The 20139-nt window shown below is 36.8% G+C and overlaps 1 long non-coding RNA gene across 1 annotated transcript in view; it reads right to left on the bottom strand.

The window, feature by feature from the left end:
- Positions 1-453: 453 nt before the first annotated feature.
- LOC106026200 (uncharacterized) overlaps positions 454-20139 on the bottom strand; it is a 31795-nt gene continuing 12109 nt past the window's right edge. The window contains exons 4-5 of the long non-coding RNA XR_010047704.1: positions 5975-6101; positions 454-514 (exon numbers count right to left, since the gene is read on the bottom strand). This is a non-coding gene — a long non-coding RNA (uncharacterized LOC106026200). The remainder of the gene's footprint in view (positions 515-5974; positions 6102-20139) is intronic.

Raw genomic sequence — 20139 nt, 5'->3', positions numbered from 1 at the left:
CAGTGTGACTGTTTTTATTTCTTTGACAGCTACTGTGTTTACTAAATGCTTTCCCACATTTCTTGCATTCACATGGTTGCTTTCCAGTGTGAAGTTTCTTATGTTTTTTAAAGAAATTACTGTGAGATAATGCTTTTGTGCATTTCTCAGTTATATGATGTTTCTCTCTACCACATTTTCTAACATGATTTTCAATATTGGGTGAAGAAATAGAACTATATTCATAGTGTTTTTGTACATACGAGTTTCCCAAACTGTGGTGTGTCTTGTTGATTTGAACACTGTTAGGTGTTTTGTGGGCTTTCACACTTTTACCTACAAAGATTTTCTGCCCAGTGTGAGTGTGTTCACTAAGATCACATCTGACTCTTCATATTGTGCATATTGACAGGGTATTTTTGTAATCTTCCTCATTTCATGCTTCCGAAATGACTGGAAATCACTGCAGGTCTCTACATCTTCATTACATTTATATTGCTGTTGTTCAAATCTTATACAATTGTCTTCATCATATCTGTTGCTTACATACATACAAAATACAAAGAAAAATATCAATCACAATGGGAAAAGCTCCTCATTAACAAATGATATTTATGATGACTCGTCTGGTTTGATGCATAAGTAATTCTGACAGTTAACTGACTCACTGTGCTGCAGTACTACTTTCAAAGTACTATTCATTCTAAAGAGGATGGTTTTCATTGGAGAATTTTAAATTGGTATACCATTTTGATACATAATGTCATTTAAAGATTGGTACAAATGACTACCAAATATTTATCATTTTTTTAGCTCCTCATGTCTTCATTCTCCCCAGCATCTATTTAGCCTGATCATTTTTCATTTCTATAGAAAGTAAATTTTCTGGTCTTATATTATCTCTCTTTACTTTTACTCCTCTTATATGCTATTAATTTCCCATTTAAGAGCAAACCTGTGATATTTCCATTACTGTGTCTGATTTCTTTCAATTAAGTCCAACTATTTTTCTTCCTTGAGAAACGAAAACAGCCATATGGTTCCTTGTATAGCATATTTTTTTCAGTGTAGAGTTTAACACAGGTCTTAGACTGAAGTAAATTTGCTGATGCATTATTTCTTTTTATGAGAAAGATTCTCATTGACCATGAACTTTCTCAGCCTGAGCATCAGGTGGGCATCCTGCTGATTCAGCCTCCCAGAGTGCTGGGATTGCAAGGACATACCACCATTATGAGCTGACTCCACATTTTCTTTACCTTGGCAACCAGCGATGGGCATCTGGGCCCATACCATAGCTTAGCTACTATAAATTTATTCTTTTTTAAAATATTATTTAAAGAGAAAGAAACAAAAAATACATGGGGAAAAAAAGGGGTAGAAATAATACTGAATTACAGAAAAATAAATGGTTAGAAATCACCAGTTGATAACTTACATATTGTTATCTTAAAAATAGTTGTCCAGGTTACAAAATTAAAGTATGTAAAGTGACATTCAAATAGTGACGCTGCCAACAGTTCTGCTCAATGATCTAACAAAAACTTAGTAATATGGTAATCAATCCTACATACTTGATTTTTATCTTAAAGAGGGTAAGATTAAACATATCAAAACAGAACAAAACAGTTCAAAAATAAACAATTAAAAGAAATACAGATTTCAAAGCAAGTCCACTGGAAATCTTCACTGTTTATCTAATTGTCTCTAGTTTCTTACCAAATAGTTGTCCCCATCTTTGCACACTGTAAATACATACTGCATATTATAGAACCAATCAAATCATTAAAAGATGATGAAGGCTTTTTAGATCTTCAAGATCTGACATTGGGGGAGACAATAATAACTACCATAGTGTCTCTCATTCTCTTCATTGTAGCTGTCCTGATCTTTACATATGGTGAAATTCAAGTTAAGAGACTGGACTAATATCACTCTGGACAGTGAATAATAGTATTGCTAGATTTTATATCATAACGGTACAGAATTAACATTGTGTTTCTTAGTGTCTCTTCTCCTTCAGAGTATCTGTTCATTACATCTTGCATTATATAATCTGTCCCTGTATATAGTTTTAAAAAATCTTCCCATGTGTGAATTTCTATGTGTATATCTATCCTGTCTGTATTACAGGGAAAGACAAATCATAACAAGACAACAAAACAAATTCCTAGAAAAACATGCAATGAAAAGAACACATAAGACCACAATATTAGGTGATCTACCATAGTTACTATTCCTCCTCTTGTTATTTTCAATAGACTTGTCCACATCATCAGGCTTAATATAGTTAAGCAGAGTATTACATAGCTATTTTTCTAAAAACACAATTTGAAAACATTGTAGGACTTGAGAGCTGTTAATAATCAAAACCAGTGTGGATATCTTTTACATCTTGTCATCTAGAGAGTAGTTGCCTCTACTTTTACGGTTGATACATCAAGCATACCAAATTCAAATAAAATCAGGCAAGATGAAACCACAGTCTAACCAATCAGATTCAAATAAGATTCATCATAGTAAGACAATGTAAGTAATACAGGGTTTCAATTGAAGGTAATAGGAAATTAAGAATGGTTACCATGGTATAACCTGCTATTTTTGGGTCAGATGTCTGTGCCCTCAAATCTGATATGAGTGGACATACTGGGACAAATTAATTCAAGCTAAACAGAGTGATAAGACTACTGTGACTTTTAAATCCTGATACACTATTAAAAATGACCTCTGTCTTTTTTGTATAGTGTATCAAAGCTACCTATACTAAAGCTTATAGCTTACTGTCTCTGCCACATGTCTGCTACTCCACTTTACTGCTATAATTTGTCCACCTTACTACATCATTCCACTGCCTACCCCATTAATTGAGGCCTCTCTGCCACTGTTGTTGGAATTCTGGTATTCCTTCCTCTGACTAGAATGTGCTTCAGCACTCTCTATAGGGTTGGGTTGGTGGCCATGAACTCCCACAGTTTCTCCTTGTCTAGGAAATAGCTTATTTCTCCATTAATTTTGAGAGAGAATTATTTGCTTTCAGGTCTTGGGATATTTCTCCCCAGTCCTTTCTTGATTTGAGAGTTTGTGTTGATAAATCTATTATTTTGATAATTTTCCCATTGTAGGTTATCTGGTTCTTTTCCCTGGCTGCTTTTAGTATTCTGTTCTTTTGGTGGATTTCTGGAATCTTGATTATTATATGTCTGGGCGTATATCTGTTTTGGTTGTAAGTAGCTGCAGCTCTGTATGCCTCATATATCTGGATATCATTTATTTTTCCTATACTTGGGAAGTTTTCCTTTAATATTTGTGTGAGTATTCTTTGTATTTCATTTTTGGCTGCTCCTGCTTCCTCGCTCATATGCTTTATTCTTAAGTTATGTATCCCTTTGTCATCTTCTAGCCTTTGAATTGTTTCTTTCTGATTCCTCATTATTTTTAAGGGGTATTTTCTTACATGATCATATATCATAAATCTCTCTTCAAGTTTCAAAAGGCTAACTTTAGTTTCTGTCAAGGCATTTTGCCAGTGATCAATGGTGTTTTTAGTTTCATGGTAATATCTTTGGATCTGCTTCATGTATTCTAGGTTGTGTTTAAATTCTTCTTCTGAAGTTTCTCTTTCTGATTTCCCACGTTCTTCCATCTGTGTTTCCTTGGGTGGGGCTTACCATTTAATTAATCTCTTTATATCTTGCTTCACTTGGATCAGAAGTACAGTTTTCAATTAATCTATGAGGTCATGAAGGTATTTCTTTATTTCAGCTGATGCCGTGTCTAGTATTGAATGGTTTCTGTGGTGGTTCTCTTCTGTGTTTACTTCTCCTGGGCTTATTTTCTCACATACAGCAACAAGATTTTTTTAATTTCTATCTCTTGTCTTGTTTCTGGTTTCTTTCAGACTGGAGTCTGACCTCCTCTATATTGCTTAGGGACTTTCCAAAGCATGCTGACTTCAGTTTTGCTGCCCTCCCCAATTTGCTATTATATGAGGTAGGCAGGGATGCAAGGATGATGCAGAGTAGCTTCCTGCCTCTGTGCCAGTCAATCTGCAAGTTAGGCTCTACCTTGTGGACATCACAGTCACAACAATTTTGTATCTGCTTATTGGGTCCCAACCAGAGGCATGGTTCAGCCCTAGCAGAACCTGCCAATTCTCTCTGTGCCAGAAGCAGCTGACTAATGTCACCATAGCACAGGGCTCTGCCCAAATCCCAGATGTCCTCTACCATATCACTTTGTGCCAGGAACAACTATCTAATGTCCCTGCAGCGCTGGGTCTGCTCAATTCCAAGATGTCCTCCACCAGTCCTCTCTGTGTCACTGACAATGTCATGGTGCAGGGCTCTGCCCAATTTTAAAATGTCTTCCACCAGACCTCTCTGCACCAGGGATGACTATCTGATGTCACCACGGTGCCAGCTCTGCCCAACTCCAAGATATCCTCCACCAGACCTCTCTGTGTTACTGATGCTGCCATGGTGGCAGGCTCTGCCCAATTCCAAGATGTCCTCAACCAGCGACAGCAGCTGTGGGACCCAGTCCTTAGTACTCACTGGGACTCAGTGCAGATCTTTTTCCTGAGTCCAATGCAAATTGCACCACTTGTCTTCACTGCATACCCCGGTACAGCATGGATCAGTCAGAAAACTATATGGTGTCTGGCTTCAGAGCTCTGAAGCTTCTTGCAGTCTTCTCCAGCACAGCCAGCTGGCCCTGGCTGCTTTGCAGGGTCCTGGTTATCAATTTCCAACAGTCTCCAAAAGCCAATACAGCTTTTGCTCTTGGATCCACTGGTCATTGTGCCACGTTAATGGTGCAGGGTTTGCAGACTCCCATTATCGGCAGCCATGGTCATGGCACAAGCTTAAATCCTCTGGCCATGCCAAGTACAGTGTGGAACAGGGCTCCATGAGTTCATTGGGCTTCAGCTCTCCATCCATGCTTTTCCTTCCTTTTCCCAGTTTTATTTTTCCCTTCAGTTACTTCCTTGGTTAATAAGAATCATTATCGATGCGTCTGGCCTGCTCTATGTTGTCATATTCTAGTATTTAATATGACACTCTCCCTCAAGTCCTCTAGCAAGTTGCCATTTGTGAAACTCCCCTATAAATTTATTCTTATATCAGAGATTGTAAATGTCCTTTCATGTGCTGCATTAAACAACACACTGTGTGGATCATTAACATTTGATGATTTTAATATTTTGACAATATACTGAAAACCAATGTACATAATGACACAGCACAACTCACTCAAAGGTCATGAGATAGAGGCAGCAGGACGCTCTGGCCAGTATGAGATACACTGTAAGTTTAAAGTCAACCTGAGCTACAGTACGAAATCATGGCTCAAAAGTACAAAACAAAAACTGATGAATGTACTTGTTAAAAAATATGAAACATATTATTTTAACTTTGAGATCTCTGAATATTTATTACTATGTTTCTATTTTATGTATAAATCAACAATGTATGAGGAAATTTAAACATGAAAAGCTAAACATTTTATAGGACATTTTCAAAGTACTTATTGTAAACAGTAATATTCATTTGCATTTTGAAAATTCAATCTATGTAAAACATTTTTTTAGATCATGAAAGCCTCAGTATTCACATGAATACATAAATGGTCATTTTGAAGATGAGTTTCTATCAAAATTCACAATTATCTTCATTTCCTATATATTAGAATACAATATTTAAATTTCTCTCATACATTCCCGTGATGTTGATCAGGAAGGAAACTTTCAAACTCATATATTAGTGTTTTTTGTTATATAGTATCAGCACTACCTCTGATTCCTATATTCAAATACTTTTCTATGGATTCCCAAATAAAACAAAATAAAAACAAGTGTATCTCTTGATATTTTTCTAAGTTTAAATAAAGTGTGACATGATTTCATTCCTTCAAGTTCCCTTGTTGCAATATTCATGCTCAAATACTGAGGAATTACTAATGCTCTTTGTACAAATAAATAAAACATCATACTTACCTACTGCAGTAATATTCATATATGTTTTCCTCATCACATCTCTGTAGAGCTTCTTTTGGAATGGAGACAACAAATTCCACTCTTCTAGGGTGAACTTCACAGCTACATTCTCAAAGTTCACTGTCTCCTACATAATAACAAGAGTGCTCAAGGTTAGAAACATAACTAATATATTTCAGCTTCACTTATAAAATGTCTAACTGAAGGACATTCTTTCAAGAATTGGCTGCAATGTCAAGGTCATCAAAACACAAGTGCATTCAAATATTGTCACTCAGTAACACTGATGCCAAACTATAACACAATGCCAAAACACCACAGAAATGTGGCATGGATTAACTTGCAGAGCTACTTATATTTTAATTTTTACTGACTTTAAAGAAGAGCTCAAAGAGGGACCCTGCAAATGCACATTGACAAAACACCTAGTTATTCATAACACTGAGTTCATCTTTCTTTCTAGACGCATTTACACTCTTGAAAATGTTTTCCTAGATAAATATTTAGTTGAATATGAAAGGAGGTCTATGAAGTACTAAAATTTAATGAAAACAAAGGTTTATTTAGCCATTCTTTAGGCAAGGAAATTAGGGAAAGTTAGTCATAATCCTATAACCCAGGAACACCAAATTATCTCCTTGTACATGAATACTAGAAAAACTACTTGGGTGTAAAGGAAGACAATGTGGGAAAAAAGATTTTGGAAGTTCAATGAAAATGGAGGTTTAGCAAAATAACTGGTCACTAAATACAGAAGGAAGAGTTCAGCCCACTGGGGTGGCACAGGCCTGTTCTCCCTGGACTTGAGAGGTTGGTGTAAGAGGATTACCAGGAATTTCAGCAATGCCATGTGTAGTGTCCAATCTGGTCTATGTAATAAGGACAGTGCAGACTACAGAGTGAGGCAATGCATCAAGCTCCATCACCAAATAAAAATTAAAATTAATTCAGTAATTTACCAATCACAGCCTTGTACCAGGGATACATCTCGGTGGTATGAGCAACTGACTGATATGTGCAAGGCCCTGAGTTCAATTTCCAACCCCAAATAACCAAACTAAACACACCTTTGATTTTTTCAACAATTATAGATGAAAGTTAGAAAAAAAAAGCCTACAAATGTTCAATACTTTTAAGCAAGGAAATATTTTGCATAATAAACATGAAAAACATTCAAAGTTCAACATTCATATCACTGGACAAATGGATCTGAGGAAAGGGTGACAACTTTTAATGCATCCAAATGGAAGTAGAATATTTTTGCACAATTCAGCTCATGTTGTACCTCTCAAGAAGAAAGCACAATACATTTCATTTACATTCAGAGAGAAACAGGTATGTCCTAGAATTCTGAAATATGCAATCTCCTTGCCTATGTGCATTGACATGGGAAAGAGAAATGTGAATGACTATGCAATTTATACTACAAAACACAGTTAATGAAAAAGTTTCCTGAGGAGAAATGCAAGCAGCCAAGGAAATTAGAAGAAACTGAAATCTATAGAATGGGAATTAAACAAGAAAACATTTAGGGAAGGAAATAACAAAGATTTTTGCATTCAGAGTAAAGATGAATGAGCACAAATCTAAAAATAATCAAAAACTTATTGACTCAGGAGAAATACTGAACAGAAAACAAAATCTAAATCACATTTATGAAAATCCCCAAATATTGAAGTGTGTAAGAACAAAATATTTAGATTTACTAAATCAACACTCAGCTCCTAAATTCCACAAACACCTTTACTATGGAGTTTAAGAAAATCCACAGAAAAAGTACTCCTTTATAATGTCTAGAAAGTAATTTGTGCTATTATTCCTGGAAATACATGTGATTCTTTTCAAGAGAAATTAAAAAGTCAGAAACTGTGTCCAAAAGACTAAATGAGAAAGGCCTTGATTTTTGGCCTTGATTCACATACCAGCCAGGGTGAACAAAAGTAAAAAATGATTACATTGAGAAATACCACAAAACCTAACACAATATTTCTTTGTGCACTTTTTAAGCAGTTCCTGAAAAGTAAAAAGGAAGAAACTAAAAAAAAAAAAAAAAAAAAAAAAAAAAAATCCAAAACAACAATGACAACAAACAGTCTCCATGAAAAAGCACACATTGTAAATTTTGGAAAATTTCCAAAGAAGAGTTGTCATCAATAATGCAATAAAACTTTCTGATCTGAAAGGATTTTATCACATGGTTACTTTCCTTTCTTCCCTAAGATCCAATGGTAAAACACTCTGAATACATGTGGGACACTTTCATTGTTATCACTAAATCTAAACAAAAACTTAGGAGAATAAGCTTTCTTTAAATGATTAAAACAATAAATTGAAATTCAGGTATTCAGTCTTTTATATCTGCCTACCTGTCTTTAGACATGAAATGATGAGACAATATCCATAATAGTGCTAAGCAAACTATAGTGGTAATATCAGTGCAATAAATTCACAGCTAACTGTTGTGTAATGGTAAATTCACCAAAAGGAGAACAGGTCAGCCTATCAGGGGAGCAGGTGACATTATCAAGAGAACAGGTCAGATTAAAAGGAATGGAGAGAACATGTGGCAAAGCTGATGGATAGGTAGAAAACTACATAATGGGCAAATACTCACACCACCTGGAGAGCAGCAGTTATTATGTGGATACTGCTGAGGATAGATTAAACAGAAAGCTGTGAAAAAACACATACCTGGGTGGCACTGATTCAACAAATCTACTGAAGCTACATTAGTTTGACTATATTCCATGTGTACAATCTGCATTTCTTTAAAAACTAATATCATTCCTTAATACATATCCCACTACAAAGAGCAACTAACTACCAAAACAGAAACAGGATTGGAAGAGAAAAATCAATCATTTATAAGAATATATTTAAGAATTCCTAACAAATCTATCAGTGACTGACAACTCAGGAAGGCAGAGCAATATTTAAAGTCACCATCAAGTCAACATGATAACAAATCAAAGCACCATATCAGATGGATTCTAGTGAATATTTTATCACAGAAATACATGGCACACAGTCATCAAAATAAGTCAACTATTTGCACATGTGGCCCAGGTTGAGCCTAGCAGTACAGAACATAACATAGTTAGTGGAGTGGAATCAAAGTCATGAAAAGAAAGCTCTTACACAATGCTGGAATGAAATTAGAAATGAAAAGCTGAAACAAATGAAGAATACTTTTAGAATGAGAGATCAAACCACAAATTTTAAATTACATGCTTCAAATAAACAGCTTAACTAAAGGATTTCACAATCTATGACAATGAATGTAAATTTTTTGAGTTATTTCAGTTACTCAAAATCAGTGCCTCAAAACATATTAACAAGAGTGGATAAAGATACTGGAAAAGAACAAACACTTCAATTTCAGAACATTATAGAACACAAGGCAGAACTATGAGCTGAGTGCATGGCATTAATCTGCATTGCAGTCTTACGAAGTCTTACAATACGGAAAACAGTGCCCATAACAGGTCCATCCCTGAGCCTGTGGGAGCTGAATTCCCAGAGAGAAATAGAGATAACTGCTGAAATATGAAAATGTTAATTACTCTACAGAAAACAGGATATTTCATTGCTCTATATTTGTGCATATCCTAAAGGACAATAGAGAATAAACTCTCAAAAGTATTAGTGGTGTTATTGGGTAATTAATATAATTAAACACATTAAAATCTAGAGAAAGACATCCTATAATGATATCAATGGACACAGAAAAGACACAAGAAACAAAATAAAATTAACAGAGAACCAGTTGGAATTCATACAAATGTATCCACTTTCAAATAACAGTGTATATGGTGGAAACATTAAAGTTTCATCAAACATTAATAAAATTTATAAGATAATGTACCACAGACAACATCTCTGGATTGAAATACAGATATGTGCCATCTAAAAATGGAGCAGGTATAAACAAGTGGATTGAAATTATGAGCACATACCACATGCAATTCACACTGACATAATTTCAAAAATGTAAAAACCATATTTGAATGAGCTATAAAAAATCACAGACTGTGTCATTTACCTTGTCCTCTTCAACAAAGTTCAGTAACTGACAATGAATTAGAATAGCTACATGACCAATGGTGCTTCTGTCTCTGCACTCAGAAAAAAATTTCTATTACAATTCATGGAATATAGCCTAGCGGCACAGTGTCTGCCTGAAAATGTAGAATTTTGAGTTTGAACCCCAGTTTTTAAAAAATTGCATGTACAAGTGAATTTCCTAAGTCAAAGAGATCAGTTTGTGTGCTTAATAGCCAGTAACTTTGCAAGTTGTCCTTTACAGCCTTATTTCACCTTCCACTATTAAATAGTGGAATTCCTATCATAAAATCCAACTATTATCATTATAAGGTATAGAACTAAGGTATTCAACAATTTATTCATTTATCACATGACTCTAGATATAAGACAGTAGTTTACACATGCCTGGCAAGGTCCTAACAGTTATTTTAATCATAGCCAATGCTAAAATGTGTATTAAAATTTACTTATGTTAACTTTTTTAATAAATCCTAATGAGATTTTTACACATCCTAAAATGACTTTGGAATTGTGAGAGTGTGCTCATTTATTTTGCAATTCATCTTCATGACAATGAAGCTCACTATTGAGGATACAATTGTCTGTTTAACAACACATATATAAACGGTCATTTAACTGGCACAGTTAGTTGTCTCCGGCATTATGACTTTTATAAAATATCCAACTATGTCACCGAACTTTACCCTACATCTCAGGGGAATCCAGACTTATCAAAAAATCCTAGCAGGAGGTTTAGGGTTAGGGTTAGTGTTAGGGTTAGGAGGGCACAATGAGAGCAGCATGCAGCCCCACCCTCAACCCTTTCCCTGTGAATAGACAAGGATTTAGCATGGTACATTTTCAATAATAGCCCTTTCCTTCTCAAGGGTTGAAAATTAATCACTTGTGGCTTATTAAATTTTCAAAAGTAATGTACACAACTTGACACCTCTGATGCTTAGACTTCTACTGTCACATTTTGTGAGTGTGAAGGCACCTGGGTTATCAGGAAAGACATCTGCATGTGGATTCATGTGACCAGGAAGCATGACCTATGAGATTGCATCTAGTACATGGCCCTTGCCTCTCTCTCTCTCTCTGTGCTGAAGTATCTCCCCTGGAAGGTTGAAGATTTTAATCTGATAGCATGAGCAAACCCGAGGCAAATAACCTAAGGCAAATGCTCATGTACAGGAAGTGAGGAGACTACTTTCCCCCTTATTATCCAACCCAGGTTATATGGTTGTTGTCAAGCACATACAAAGTGAGTCATTTGCGATGTGCTATAAACCAGTTAGTTATCCACTAAGAAGTGCAGGGCTTTAAAAACGAGTTGGAAGATTCATACTCATCATGAAAAACACCACAGGTAATCATCACAAAACACTAGCCTTTGTTTTGGTAAGAATTCCAGTCACAGATATTCTTCATAGGTAGTAATTATTTTCTGATTCTCTCAAAACTTTTTATGAGAAAATGAAAATATTTTACAAAAAAAAAAAAACTCTATAGAAATCAAGTTACTTCCTCAGAAAGAAAAGATTGGCAAAATCATCTGTACATGGAATGAAATCTTTCCAGTATTCTGTAGCTTGTCATATTTAAGAATACTAGATCATATTCATGGAACTAAAGGAATAATTTGTATCTTGAAAAATCAAATATGCCCAAATCTTATTTTTAAATGGAAAATTAGTCACAAAATATCTATTGGGAAATTTTTTCTTTTCCAGTGCATTTTCTCCTTCCCCATTCCACTTGAGTATAGCCCCAGGTGCTCTATCTAGTGATTTTCATGGTCTTTTCAACTTTTAGAACTCTTTCTGTATGCTCACACAGCTGTGCATGTAGTCAGTACTCTAATGAGTCCTAGGTGCCTTAGAATCTTCTCTCTTTAGAAAGGTGAAAGTGCCAAAAGTTCAAATCCTTCTGAAGCTGCATGACACCACTCAATTGAAGTTATAAACCTGAAACTCTATTATAGAGATGATATTAAAAGATATATTACAGAAATACTTGTTATGTCTCATCCTAACCCTAATGGCTAAACACTCACCTTGGTTTCTACCAATTTAAAATTTCCATTTTATCCTCTTGGCTGGAGGATACATGTCAAGCAGTTTGACCAGATTGGGCCACATCAGTAAAAATAAGAAAAAAAAAAATCCAGGGAAACAAAGACACAAAATGCCCACAGTACTGTTCACATTTCCAAACAGGATTGCACTGCTCTCCTGATAGAGCTGCTCAGGAGAAATAGGTGAATACAGCTCTCAAAACTGGAAACAACTGGGTAAGGCCCATGTTCTATATGGGATAACATGAAGGAATGACACAAAAGTGCTATTTGAGTTTCGAAATTAAAATGACTTGATCTACCTATGAGTAAATGACAACAAAATGCATTGAATATGTAAAAAGAGAAACCTGCTATTGTAAACCTCATGCTAAGTATTAGATTTTTTTCAGCCTGCTGAATACAAATGCCTTGAACTTTTTTTCAGATCTAACAGAAAGACAAATTTATAGTACAACACTAAACATCACATGTACCTCACTGAATGCAGGGCACTCTAAATCACTAGTTGTTCATCCATGGTGTCCTTTTCCTGAGACCAAAGACTCATTTCTGGATCACTGACATGAGCCTATAAACTTTGCATTGTGCCATGAATCACTAATAGAAACTTTGTGTCAACTTACAAGTCCAATATAAGTTTAAACTGCAAGCATTTTCTCCTCATTATCTAAGTTAAGGCACTTTCGTTAAGGTAATTTGGGGTGGACATAAACCCTAAATGTGCATCTCTTATTGAAAAAGCTCTTGCTCAGTTATCCAGGGTAGCCTTGGTTTTGGGGTTATATTTGTGCACCTCTATGGCTCAGTGCTGTTTACTTTGCCCCAACACTATCTGTCAGACAGACCCTTTCTTTCTCTCTCCCTCCACATGTCTATGCCCTTCCATTTCCTTTTAATCAGTTGGCTTTTCTCATTCAAAAAGTACTTTCATTCCTATTCTTTAATACTCATGCAGAGCCTGAATATTTGAATATACCCCTACTTCAGGAAAAAGTTCACCTTAGAGTTGCAAATTCTTTACTGACTTTTTGAGACAGGGTCTCACAATGCAGTACAGCACGTCCTTGAGCTCACTTCATAGCCAAGGTTTGCCTTAAATAAACTTGCAAGAACCCTTCTGTATCTGATTCCTGAGTGCCAGGGTTAAGGGGATATGCCACCATGCCATGCTCAGTGTTTCAAATTTCAGGTTAAAGTCTAAGCACAGCCCTAAATCTATAGCCATTCTTTCATAGGAGACACATTTCCCTTTCTATTCGCACATTAATCACATCTCTATATCCCTGTTATCACCAGTTGACTGTTTTTTCAGTGTGGGATTAACAGCATGTCCTACAGGAAGTTGTTCTCTGCAGGAACTTTCCCCTCAGGGTCTAGTGCATCGCCATCCCCCAAATACTCCACAGCATTCTGAACTCTATGAAATGGCTTGCTTCAGCAGTTCAATTGTAAAAAAATAGTTGTTTATTTACTTAGCTTATAAATTAGACACTAGCAAAGGTAAGGGCCTCTTTTAAAGTTGCAAAATTAGTGGCTTTGATAAGAATTACAATGAGAATAGCCAATGACCTTGGACTTTGAATAAGCAATGAATTTTCTCCCCCACAATAAAATGCAGATTTCCCTCTGCTATGGTGACTTGCAGTTGCTAATTACTACACTCCTGAGATAACAGAAATGTAAATACAAACAGCCAGTTTATCTCTAAACCCTCTTTCCTGTAGACCCCACAGGCTGATGAAATGGGTTAGAGAAACTGGGCTCAAAGTTCTTTTTTCTGGGTGCAGTTACTCAGGACAATAATCTCCTCCCACTGGAGGCTGATAGAGGAGCATGGCCAAGAGTTCAAGGCCAGGCCAGACTACACAGATATGCTCTGTATCCAAACATAAAAAATAAAAAAAGAAATGAGAAAAGGAAAGATAGATAGATAGAAGATACATAGGTGAAAATCTATTTTAAATCCACAGAACCACGTGTAGCTTCTGGCCAGCTGACTATCCATGTGGGAAGCATTCTGAATTTTAAGGATCTCTTCTAATTTCTTGTTTTGGATCAAGAACTCTATACTCAGTGTGGTGAGATTGCTACTTCTGTTTATGCGGTATCATCATTGTGAGTAGCAGTCTCACAGAAGGAATTCAGATGATAATTTTTTCTCACTCTGAGGACAGAACTCAGATTTGCCCCAAACCATTACATGCCTCAAACACAGCTTTACGTAGGGCTGCTCAAAAAGACCTCCTGGACTTACAGTGGTTCTGCCTATTCCCTTCCAAAACTCACACAATTGTGTCCCATTCCCAGCGCCAGTACCATCCAGTTACCATTGTGATGCTTGAAGGCGTCTGAGGATCCTTTGCAGAGCTCAGTAAAAAGTCACTGAAACTAGATATGCAGCCAGTTCCAGGCTCTCAGCATCAAACTCACAGTAAGCACTTCCTTGCCAGGACAGGGAAGAGCCCTCCTCCCTTGGCCCACCTGATTGGGTATTAACTCAGCCCCAACATTATTAATGATTGGCTCCTGTGCCCATCTCTCTACTGTGATGTCATCTGCAAATGTAGGATTCATACTTCCATTTAAGGATTTTACTCCTGGCTTTTCAGAGCTGCCCTGGGTTACCTTAAGGTCTCAGTGCAATTTCCTGAATTTGAGTCGTAAACGTTCCCAGGTGAATGTCCTCTGAAAGAACCAGTCCGTTGAAGACAGAAAAGATAATTTGGCCAGGTCAGATCAGGACAGATTGGAATGGGCAGGGACTGCTGTCCAGAATGAGACCATAAGTCAGGCGTGGTGGCTCATGCCTGTAATCCCAGTACTTGGGAGGTTGAGGCAAGAGAGTTGTTGCGAGTTCGAGACCAGCCTGAGCTACAAAGTGAGCTCAAGGCCAGCCTGAACTGCATGGCACGAGACCCTGTCTCCAAAAAGACAGAAAAAAAAATGAGACCATAAGCTTTGTTGCCCTGATTTTTACAACGTCTCTCTGCTAATTTGCATTGACTAAATTAATATGTGTCGCCAATAGAATTCCATTACAGCTTTAATGAAGAAACTAGACATATACAGTAACAAGCTTCTGATAAAAAGTAAAGATGAAGGAAAATCGATAGTCCAACTGTTTCAGAAAAACTTTGTACTGTACCCAGTGTGATAAATCATACCTACATTTTAAAGATAAACCTAGTCAACCATGAGTTTCTCAGTGATTGCTGAAACAGAGTCTTGCACTTGATCCACTAGATCATTTCCTGTCAATTAAATGTGGGATTAAAAAAAAACACTTTAGACTGTGAGTGAAAACATTTTTGGCATATGTGGATACACTCCACTCTAAGGTCATTGTATTAGTGCATTATCCTGTTGCTTATTGTTGACTTCACTTCATATCAAAGGTTGCTTTTAACCAACCCATAAGTTTTAGATATAAATCACTGAGAGCATGAAAGAAAATCTAATGAAGCTCATGTGGAATTTGCAGGCAGGCAATGGCTCCTCAGCTGGGACCTCAGGGCCTGGCACATGTTCCAGGGAAATGACATTTTTGTCTCTTTAATCAATGCAGCCAGGAGCAAAGGCAATCAGTTATCTGGCCACTAAATTCTCACAGGTAGCTGTCTGACCCTCATTTATTTTCTTTCTTCTAAGTGAAGGCTTTTCATTTTCTATTTCAGTCTTACTATCTCTAAGCCCTTATTTTTATGACTGTTGCATTCATTTCCTGTGGTGCAGTGACAGCAGAACACCCCAACCTGTGACTAGGTCAGGTAGAAAATCATTTTTCTTCTTTTTACAGATTCCCCTTATTGAGAAGTCAAAACTTTTTTTTCTTTTCTTTTTTAATTTCTAGTAAAATAAGAAAAACAACCCTTGAAATTCCTGATTTTGTCCACAGCTATATTCCTGTTCCTTGTGAGTCCCTGAGCTCAGTTTCTACCAAATTAACAGGTTCAATAAATTTCTCTCTATTGATTACAGGTTGGCTGTTTTGTAGTAGTATTGCTCGCTACCTAATAACAGTGCCTCTTGCATAAGAGATTATCTTATAGATGTGCTGATAGAGCTTGTAATTACCAATCATGTGTCTAACAAGATTTAATATGATGGGTATATCTGATGTCAAGTGCATAATTTTCTATTTCTAAGCATCAAGATTCTTACTTATCTGAGCCAGTGATTCACTTCTTTGAAAAGATTGATAACTTGGCAATTGCAGGTTCCATATGAAATTCCTGCAGAATCATTGGCACACTGTCTTTGTGACCACCTCCACAGTGCACAGGCACTTTATTGTTTAATATTAAATAAGTTCTGTTATTAATGCATTTTGGATTCCTGAGGGTTTTTGTACTTACAAGAAGAGATGGTAACTGAAATTTTGCCATTCTGTGTTTGTGTTCCTGAACTTTCTATCATAGTGATAAAATATATGAAAAATTCAGACACTGGAAATGGAACTTTTACGGGGGGTGTATTTTAGCCCATTCCTTCTGAAAATCAGACCATGGTGGGAAAATGAGACAGTGCATTGGAGCCCACCTCATACTGGTCAAGATGTAGAATAAGACAAGAAGCAGCTACATCAAAGGAGGAAGTGTCCAAGGTCATTATGTGTGTGTGTGTGTGTGTGTGTGTGTGTGTGTGTATGTGTGTCTGTGTTCCTGTCTGTCTGTGCATATTTCTGTGTGTCTCTGTGAACACACAAGGATTCATCTATCCCACCAGCAATCCCCCCCCCAATCTTTCTCTGCACAACTTCTGACCTGTGTCAAAATGCAGCTCAGTCCCTCAGTGCCCTAAAGCTCAATTTTTGTCTCTACATGGTAATTCTATCTCAGTGCACATGGATCCCACTCCCTGTGTCTCTCACACAGTGATGCACAGCAGAGTCCTAAGGGTTACAGAGGGCAACTGCTATAAACAGGCTGGGACCAGTGGGACTGGTCTTTGGACTTAAAAGCAGTGTATTGGATTAAAGCCTGTAATAAACACAACCTTCAGATGCTTGCTTGGTTTCCCAGGGTCCTGAGTTCCAATATCTATATTTTACTTTTTAAATTATAGTATATGCCACTGATACATGCAGAATCACCTCAGAAAGGAGACTGTTATAAAATAAACTAAATGTGTAAGGTCAGATTTATGGAAATCAGTTTAGAAAGAAATTCTGAATATATGAAATTGCAGTATTTGTTTTTACACATTCTCCATTATTTAACTGATTTAAATGAGTGGGTAGAGAGAGTGAGAGAAAAAGAGAGGTGGGGATACAGAGAGGGGAGAGATTGTTTACAGTTTAGCATGCTGTAATTTATGAATTCCTAATTTGTAAAGTCCAAAAAGAAATTGCAGGCTGAAGTCTTGCTAGTTCTCTTGGACAGTAAGTGTTCACTGAGTCTCATTGGCTCTGTCTTGAGTTCATCGAGCTGCCCTCCTCTCTCTCCTCTCTGAGCAAAGGACTCCTAATGGGGCTGGGGCTGAGCTGAGGAATCAGGTATTCTTGCACTACATTACATTATATTACATTTTACCATCCAAGATGAGGATTGGGCCATTTATTTTTGAGATTTATAAACATGGACATCATAGATTTAATTTTGTACTCTGAAGGTTTTATTTTAGCATTTGACAACATCTCATCACAAGAATAAAACTAGCAAATTTTTTTTTTTACATGATGTTCAATCGACTTTTTTTGTCTTTTGGAGACATGGTTCCACTATGCAGTTCAGGGTGGCTTTGGGCTCACTTTGTAACCCAGGATGGTCTCACATTTATAATTCGTCCTCCAGTCTCACCCTCCCAAGTTATAGGATTACAGTAATGAGCCGCCAGGCCTGGTTAATTTGACATTTTAAAAAAAGTTCATTGCAGAAGATTTTAAAGTTTTTTTGAGATGGCAATGGATAACCATTAAGTGAAATTCCTAAAAAAAGATGAATAAAGTAAGTACATATATATGTACTTATGCAATTAATTTTGATGAAGAATGTTTACTTCACCTAGGATAGGTAAACTATCAAATGAAGGCTATGTATTTCAGGGTTTCCTCAGGTCACAGGATGTTAAAATAGAAAAAAAAATCCTAGAGGCCAAATGAAAGCCCTCACATGCCACTTCCTTTCCTGCACCTGCTCCTGGAGCCACTTTTCCCCCACAGAATGTGCACCCCCTACTGGTTCCAAGTCGGGAGAGTTTTGTAGGAGCTCTCAATGATGTCTCCTCACTGTGTGCCACTGCAGGATGATACAGAGTCATGTTCCCATGTCTTAGGCTTCTCATTTGCAGGTACAGCGTGTTCTTGCCATTCTCTTGGGAGATGGTGAATCGGCCCTTCACGGAATCTGCGTACTACTATCATGATTGATGTATGCGATTCACTCTAGCCCGTGTCCTGGAGTCTGGAGGAAACAGTGCAAGCCATAGCTCCTGAACAGGAATCTAGAAGCTGCTCAGGAGAGTTCCTGGAAACACGCAGGCTGCACCAAGGCTCTGCGGACTCCAACAGCTGCTTCTCAGCCTAGACATCTGAAAACACAAGGACATCTTGGACAGGAAACTCACACATGATCACAATCATGTCCACTTACCCTTACCTTATTGCTTGTTGTCCATAATTTACCTTTCATAAGTGCAAACAAGAAAACACAAGTCAGACCCAAATCCATAGTGATTGTCTGTGCTCAGCCCTCATCTCTGAGTGGGAACCTCTGGGTATCCAGGGCTGGGTTCCTCAGCAGATCTGCAGGGTGAGGGCTGGGCTGATTTTCATGAGCACAGGGAGGCCCTATTTGCCTTTCTTCTTGCTATTTAAACAGAGTTGTGATTAGACCCTCAGACCAGGCATTGTCCACAGCAGTTGTGAGTGTCCTGAGCAAATCTGGTAATATAGATACATTAAAGAGAGTCTGATAATTCATGTAAGAGTGCTCTGTTGTCTTTTTAACTTCATTTGCTTTCATTTTTGTCCATATACTCAGATCATACTTTTTATATTAATGATGCTTGCTTTATGAACATTTCAAATGTTGAGTGTCATGAGCAGTTGTGTTCTCCACAAAGAATCTGATGCTGTATGAATGTCATTCCGACTGTCTAGGTCTTTGCTCTCCTGGTCAGTGAGCAGATTGATTCCTGCTCCAGCTCCTGGATATTCCTGTTGCAGTGGGCAGACCTCTCTCCCCGTGGTGGGAATGTGTGTGCCTGTGCTGTGTTCTGGTCTTTTTTGAAAGACAATAGCATTAGCATTCATGTGGCTCCTCTTAATGAGTTTGTCAAAGTTATTTGTGATTACCTTCCTCTGTCTCAAATTTTTCTACCTCCTTTTAAAAAATTTTTGGTTGTTATTCATTTTTATCAATAGTGTTTACATTATATAATGGATGCATTTGTTGTAGGTCCTTACACATGTGCCTAAATCTCTTTAATTCTTGTTTCACTACATTTCCTCTAACATCTCTCCTTTTCTTAGTTCCCTTTAGTTTTTCAAAATATCTTTGTTTTTACCTCTCTTTTTTGCCATTTAACATATTTATATTCTTACTTTCTTACATAAAACAAACTATGAAGTATTTAAGATTTTCTTATTTATTTCACATATTTAGTGCAACAATTTTTTCCAGCTATTTCTTTGGCAGTCAAAGACTATCAAGAATATAGTGCATGGAGGACTCAAAAAATTGATCACCCTAGAAAGAGTTAGTTTTATGGTAAACGCTGCTTTCTTTTGTAAACAGGTTTTTTTTTTTTTTTTTTTTTTGAGATCAATTTTAACTTGTCCTCATGAAAACACATATGGGAGTAAGTAGACAAATTTCTGGAGAAGAAAAAAATTACACATCATTTTGAGCAGAGATAGGTTTGTCAAATTTTATGTTCTTAACTCATTTTGGATGGTGTTCACCTTCCTTGGAGTGGAATTGCCTTAAGGCATGATTTGAGGATATAAAAATAAATAGAAATTAACACAAATACCTGATATTTTTCCTTTTTAAACATGAATACAAGATCAAAATACCTTGATGTTTTTGAATATATGCTT

Source organism: Cavia porcellus, unplaced genomic scaffold (assembly GCF_034190915.1).
Source record: "Cavia porcellus strain 051 isolate PalLab524CR breed Dunkin Hartley unplaced genomic scaffold, mCavPor4.1 scaffold_5, whole genome shotgun sequence".
Taxonomy (NCBI): Eukaryota; Metazoa; Chordata; class Mammalia; order Rodentia; family Caviidae; genus Cavia; species Cavia porcellus.
The sequence above is the reverse complement of the archived record's forward strand: the minus strand, read 5'-3'. Positions and strand labels throughout refer to the sequence as shown.